We start from the raw sequence: 6,000 nt of genomic DNA on the forward strand, positions 1-6,000 counted from the left end.
GGGGTAAGTGTAGGGGAATGGGTCTGGGTGGGTGCTGTTCGGAGGGTCGGTGTGGACTTGTTGTGCCGAAGGGCCTGTTTCCACAGTGTTAAAAAAGACCAGCCTCTCCCTACAGCTCAAATCCTCCAACCCTGGCAACATCCTTTAATTTTTTTCTGAACCCTTTCAAGTTTCACAACATCGTTCCAATAGGAAGGAGACCAGAATTACACGCAATATTCCAAGAGTGGCCTAACCAATGTCCTGTCCAGCTGGAACATGACCTCCCAACCCCTATACTCAATACTCTGACCAATAGAAGAAAGCTTACCAAACACCTTCTGCATGAGGAATCATGTTGAACGCCTTACTGAAGTCCATATCGATTGCATCCACTGCTCTGCCCTCATCAATCCTCTTTGTTACTTCTTCAAAAAACTCAATCAAGTTTGTGAGACATGATTTCCCACGCACAAAGCCATGTTGACTATCCCTAATCAGTCCTTGCCTTTCCAAACACTTGTACATCCTGACTCTCAGGATTCCTTCAAAAACTTGCCTACCACTGACGTCAGGCTCACTGGTCTATAGTTCCCTGGCTTGTCCATACCACCCTTTTTAAACAGTGGCACCACGTTTGCCAACCTCCAGTCTTCCAGCACCTCACCTGTGACTATCGATGATACAAATATCTCAGCAAGAGGTCCTGCAATCACTTCCCTGGCTTCCTATAGAGTTCTAGGGTATACCTGATCAGGTCCTGGGGATTTATCCACCTTTATGCATTTTAAGAAATCCAGCACCACCTCACCTATAATATAGACATTTTCCAAGATGTCACCATCAAATTCCCCACATCCTATATCTTCCATGTCCTTCTCCACAGTAAACACTGATGCAAAATACTCGTTTATTGTCTCCCCCACCTCCTGCGGCTCCACACATAGGTCGCCTTGTTGATCTATTCCCTAGTTACTCTTTTGTCCTTAATGTATTTATAGAATTCCTTTGGACTCTCCTCAACCTCATTTGCCAAAGCTATCTCATGTTCCAAAGCTATCTCTGCCCTCCTGAGTTGTCTCTTAAGTATACTCCTACTGCCTTTATACTCGTCTAAGGATTCACTCGATCTCTCCTGTCTACACTGATAAATGCTTCCTTCCTTTTCTTAACTAAACCCTCAATTCCTACAGTCATCCAGCATTTCCTACAACTACCAGCCTTCCCTTTCACCCTGACAGGAATATACTGTCTCTGGACTTTCGTTATCTCATTTCTGAAGGCTTCCCATTTTCCAGCCGTCCCTTTACCTGCGAACATCTGCCCCCAATCAGCTTTCAAAAGTTCTTGCCTAATACCATCAAAATCAGCTTTCCTCTAATTTAGAAATTCAACTTTTAGATCTGGTCTATCCTTTTCCATCACTATTTAAAACTAGTAGAATTATGGGCACTGGCCCCAAAGTGCTCCCCCACTGACACCTTAGCCACTTGCCCTGCCTTATTTCCCAAGGGTAGGTCAAGTTTTGCACCTTTTCTAGTAGATACATCCACATCCACATTAACAAATATCTCTCCATCTAAACCCTTAACACTATGGCAGTCCCAATCAACGTTTGGAAAGTTAAAATCCCCTACCATAACTATCCTATTATTCTTACAGATAGCTGAGATCTCCTTACAAGTTTGTTTCTCAATTTCCCTCTTACTATTAGGGGGTCTATAATACAATCCCAACACGGTGATCATCCCTTTCTTATTTCTCAGTTCCACCCAAATAATGTCTCTGGATGTATTCCAAGAAATATCCTCCCTCAGCACAGCTGTAATGCTGTCCCTTATCAAAAACGTCACTCCCCCTCCTCTCTTGCCTCCCTTTCAATCCTTCCTAGAGCATTTGTATCCTGGAACATTAAGCTGCCAGTCCTGCCCATTCCTGAGCCACGTTTCAGTAATTACTACAATATCCCAGTCCCATGTTCCTAACCATGCCCTGAGTTCATCAGCCTTTCCTGTTAGGCCTCTTGCATTGAAGTAAATGCAGTTTAATTTATCAGTCCTACCTTGTTCTCTGCTTTGTCCCTGCCTGTCCTGACTGTTTGACTCATTTCTTTTCTCAACTGTATCAGTCTCAGATTGATGTCTTTCCTCACTATTTTCCTGGATCCCCCCTCCCCACCACCTTATTGGTTTAAATCCTCCCGAGCAGCTCTAGCAAATCTCCCTGCCAGTATATGAGTCCCCTTCCAATTTAGGTACAATCCGTCCTTCTTGTACAGATCACTTCCACCCCAGAAGCGATTCCATTGATCCAAAAATGTGAATCCTTCTCCCATACACCAGCTCCTCAGCCAAGCATTCATCTGCTCTATCCTCGTATTCCTGCCCTTACTAGCTCATAGCACTTGGAGCAATTCAGATATTACTATCCACGAGGACCTCCTTTTTAAAATTCCTGCGTATTTCTCTGTATTCTCCCTTCAGAGTCTCATCCTATTCCCTTCCTATGCTGTTGGTTCCAATGTGTAAAATGACCTCCTGCCCTCTCCCCTTTGAGAACGCTCTGCACCCTCTGAGATATCCTTGATCCTGGCAAAAGGGAGGCAACACACCATTCTGATTTCTCGCTGTCAGCCACAGAAGCGTCTGTTTGTGCGTCTGACTGGAGAATCCCCAATCACAATCGACCGATTGGAACGTGATGTACCCCTCGAAATGTTAGGGCCAGTCTAGGTAACAGAAATTTGGTTGTTTGTGCTATATTCCCCTTAAAGTCCATCACCCTCTACATTTTCCAAAACAGCATACTTGTTTGAGATGAGGATAGCCACAGGAGACTCAATAGACAATAGACAATTGGTGCAGGAGTAGGCCATTCAGCCCTTCGAGCCTGCACCGCCATTCAATATGATCATGGCTGATCATTCCTAATTAGTATCCTCTTCCTGCCTTATCTCCATAACCCTTGATTCCACTATCCTTGAGAGCTCTATCCAACTCTTTCTTAAATGAATCCAGAGACTGGGCCTCCACTGCCTTCTGGGGCAGAGCATTCCACACAGCCACCACTCTCTCCGGGTGAAGAAGTTTCTCCTCATTTCTGTCCTAAATGGTCTACACCGTATTTTTAAGCTGTGTCCTCTGGTTCGGCACTCACCCATCAGTGGAAACATGTTTCCTGCTGCCAGAGTGTCCAATCCTTTCATAATCTTATATGTCTCAATCAGATCCCCTCTCAGTCTTCTAAACTTAAGGGTATACAAGCCCAGTCGCTTCAGTCTTTCAGTGTAAGGTAATCCCGCCATTCCAGGAATTGACCTCGTGAACCTACGCTGCACTCCCTCAATAGCCAGAATGTCTTTCCTCAAATTTGGAGACAAGAACTGCACACAGTACTCCAAGTGTGGTCTCACCAGGGCCCTGTACAGCTGCAGAAGCACCTCTTTGCTTCTATACTCAATCCCTCTTGTTATGAAGATCAGCATGCTATTAGCCTTCTTCACTACCTGCTGTACCTGCATGCTTGCCTTCATTGACTGGTGTACAAGAACACCCAGATCTCTCTGTACTGCCCCTTTACCTAAATTGATTCCATTGAGGTAGTAATCCATTGAAGTAGACTCCTGCACTACCTGCCTCCCTTTCTTAGTTTTCCTGGTTATAACCCAGCAACCTGACTGTATCTGCGGCTTTTCTCCCTTCCTGTAACTGTCATCCATCACACCTCCTAGCTCCTGTAAATTCCTTCTTGCCTCTAACTGCTGCTCCAACCCATCCACGCAATCTGATAGGATTCACAACCAAAGACACTTCCTGCAGCCAAAATCATCAGTAACATGGAAACACTACCTAATCTCCCAGATCCAACAGGAGCACATCACTCGACTAAAGTATCGCAAGGTTAATCACACAGTGAATCACCTGAAAATATATTTTCAGAAAGAGAGATCAAATTTATACTTTGACCCTTAGGGAGGCTATTCAATCACAGAAATAGCGTTGCTGTGGATTGGTTTTGAATTTACCCACATGAAACATAAGCTATCTGCTCTGGTTCAACAATCTCTCAGCATGGTCAACATTATCCAGTCCTTCTAGAATAAATAGAAATGTCATATCACATCCAACATCGTATATTGCAGTAAAAACATGTTGAACATACCCCATTACTTCACCATCAGTGGCTCAGTGGTTAGCACTGCTGCCTCACAGTACCAGGGAGCTAGGTTCAATTCTACTCTTGGGCGACTGTCTGTGAGTTTGCAAATTCTCCCCGTGTCTGCATGGGCATCTGCCAGATGCTCTAGTTTCTTCCCACAGTCCAAAGATTAGATTCCCTACAGCATGAAAATAGGCCATTCAGCCCAACGAATCCACATTGGAGAGTAAACCACCCAGACCCATTCCCCTACCTTATATTTACTCCTCACTAATGCACCTAACACTACAGGCAACTTAGCGTGGCCAATTCACCTAACCGGCACAACTTTGGACTGTGGGAGGAAACCGGAGCACCCAGAGGAAACCCACACAGACACGGGGAGAATGTGCAAACTCCACACAGTCAGTCACCCGAGGCAGGAATTGAACCCAGGTCCCTGGCGCTGTGAGACAGCAGGGCTAACCACTGAGCCACCGTGCCACCCGGTTAGGTGCAGGTTAAGTGGATTGGCCATGGGAAATGCAGGACTACAGGGATAGGGTAGGGGGTGGGTCGCTCTTCAGAAGGGTGGTGTGGGCTCAATGGGTCAAATGGTCTGCATCCACACTGTAGGGCTTCTATGATTTAATCATCTGGTTGCTCTAATTTGTATTTGTATTCTTCCATTAACTCCACTATCCTCTCCGTAATGTGTTGACCTTAACTTTATTCAGTAGTTGAAGTTTGGTCACACCATTAATTTGCAGCAGATCATTGTGATTGTGACTCAGTATTGCCGTGTAATGTAGCCCAGAAACTCAGTTACTTCACTCACATTCACTGAACATACAAATTCGGAGGAGGCCATTCAACCCTTCTGGCTTGATCTTACCAGTTAATATATTCATGACTGATTTGATTACGGCTCCAATCTCACCCCTGACAGATTTTCGGTTGAGAGTGGAGGTTAAAAGTTAGTCAATGGCCTAAAAATATTTCTAAAATATATTCAATGGCCCGATCTCCAACACTCCCTCTGGGCAGAAATCCAAAGATTCGTGACTCTCAAAGAAAACAAATTCTTATCTCTGTCTTAAATAGGCAACCCCTTTAAATTTAAAGTCACCCTTGTTCCAGCCTTTTCCACACCGAGAAACATCATTTCAACATCCAGCCAATCAGTGTCCTCAGGATCAGCTGTTTCAGTAAGATCATTATTCCAACTGGTATCCACCTATCCAATCTTTCCTCACAAAATAATCCCCGTTCCCATCCCAGGAATCAGACAAGTGAAACTTTTTCAAACTGTTTGCGACATATTTATATCCTTCCTTAAACAGGGACACCAAAACGGTACAGAATACTCCACAGAGTTCGCTCAATTCACTCGCAGGATGTGAGTGTAGCTGGCTGTGCTATCATTTATTGCCCGTCCCTAATTGGCCCTTGAGAAGGTGGTGGTGAGCTGCTGCAGTCCCATTTAATGCAGCTAGAGACACAATGCCCTTAGGGATGGAATTCCAGGGATTTTTACCCAGCGACACTGAAGGAACGGTGACATATCCCCGGAGGGTGGCCCAGTGGCTCAGTGGCTAGCACTGCTGCCTCACAGCACCAGGGTCCCAGGTTCAATTCCAGCCTCGGGCAACTGTCTGTGTGGAGTTTGCACATTCTCCCTGTGTCTGCATGGGTTTCCTCCAGGTGCTCCGATTTCCTCCCACAGTCACAAAAATGTGCAGGTCAGTTGAATTGGCTATGCTAAATTGTCCATAGTGTTAGGCAAAGGGGTAAATGTAGGCGATCGGGTCTGGGTGGGTTGCTCTTCGGAGGGTCGGTGTGGACTAGTTGGGCCGAAGGGCCTGTTTCCACATTGTAAGTAAT

The sequence above is a fragment of the Hemiscyllium ocellatum genome, chromosome 42, assembly GCF_020745735.1.
Source record: "Hemiscyllium ocellatum isolate sHemOce1 chromosome 42, sHemOce1.pat.X.cur, whole genome shotgun sequence".
NCBI classification, from domain to species: domain Eukaryota; kingdom Metazoa; phylum Chordata; class Chondrichthyes; order Orectolobiformes; family Hemiscylliidae; genus Hemiscyllium; species Hemiscyllium ocellatum.